This window comes from Penaeus monodon, chromosome 34 (assembly GCF_015228065.2).
Source record: "Penaeus monodon isolate SGIC_2016 chromosome 34, NSTDA_Pmon_1, whole genome shotgun sequence".
Lineage (NCBI taxonomy): Eukaryota > Metazoa > Arthropoda > Malacostraca > Decapoda > Penaeidae > Penaeus > Penaeus monodon.
This window is the reverse complement of record NC_051419.1, coordinates 3,312,921-3,314,198: the sequence shown is the minus strand read 5'-3', so window position 1 is coordinate 3,314,198 and position 1,278 is coordinate 3,312,921.

Genomic DNA, 1,278 nt, shown 5'->3' with positions numbered 1-1,278 from the left:
AGCCTTTGATGTTCTTGACAGAGCGTAGGCCGGCGTTGGGTCATAAGTGCGCAGTTCAGTAATAAATTGCTAGAGTGTGTTTTTGTTATTTGTGCAAGTTGCCAATTGTTTGCCAGGAAGCGTGACAGGGCGATTGTTTCATATCATTATTCAGATCTATATTTGCTATGTTCCGTAGTTAATTGCGTCTACACTTAACTATTTAACTTTTTTTTATTATCAGTCTCATGGTAGTCGACAACAGATGTCTGTTTGAAATTATATACACTCACAAAGAAGCTGGGTACTGTGTTTACGGTGCTATTCCAGTATATTTTTGAAATGCTAACTTAGTTCCCCGCCGTGAAAAAAAGGACGCTCATTTTTCGTACAATACCACAGATGCCTAAAAAATACATATTTTCATTAATGCAACAGCGATAGTATTCACCAAAAGTATGCACAATATGAAAGGGTCTTCTTTATTTTCAGTCTCCGCTTCTGAGCATTGTATTTCACTGGCTTCCCAGTAAGGTGAACATTTTGTACTGAGATCGACTAGTGGCAGAAATTATAATGATTTCAGAATTCTAGCTTATAATTTGCGTTTGAACGTCTAATACATAAGAATTCACTATTTGAATTTGATATTAACCTGACTGATACTAGATATTTATAATTAACCAAAACAAGATAATTGTTCGCTAAAACAATAACTAGACAGGAGCTAGAAGTTCATAATTAATACAGGGCAGAGGGAAGACGATCAATAATAACTGATAAAAAGGGGGAAGGGAAAGGCATAATGAACGATGTGAGGATCATGAAAGTTGCGATAATGAATGAGGAAAGAATAATTAATGTGAAACAAGTGTATTTAAAAAAATGCAATTGATGGATTAAATACAATGATATTGAAAATAATCTCGTAGAAAAGAAACATAACAGTAACTAATAATAAGAACTTCGAAAATATAATGGAAGTAACAATAATTCACTACTATAATTCACAAACAAATTGTTACACGGCGTATAAAATAAGAATTATATAAAGTGCAGAAGGAGAAAACGACCAGAGTTACCAGGCAGCAATTCAAAGGCCTGGATTTAGTATCTCGAGAGCCCTCATCCGTATATAATAGATCACAAGATCCTCAATATTTTATATCGGAAAGTATATTGGGTAAATTTTGCCCCGGATGTTTGCTCTCTTGTTCAGTCTCAGAGGCTTTGGGGTTATGCCGCCGAGGTGAAGGTTCTCCGCCGGAAGGTTGTGTGGTGGGGGGGGGAGGATAAGGG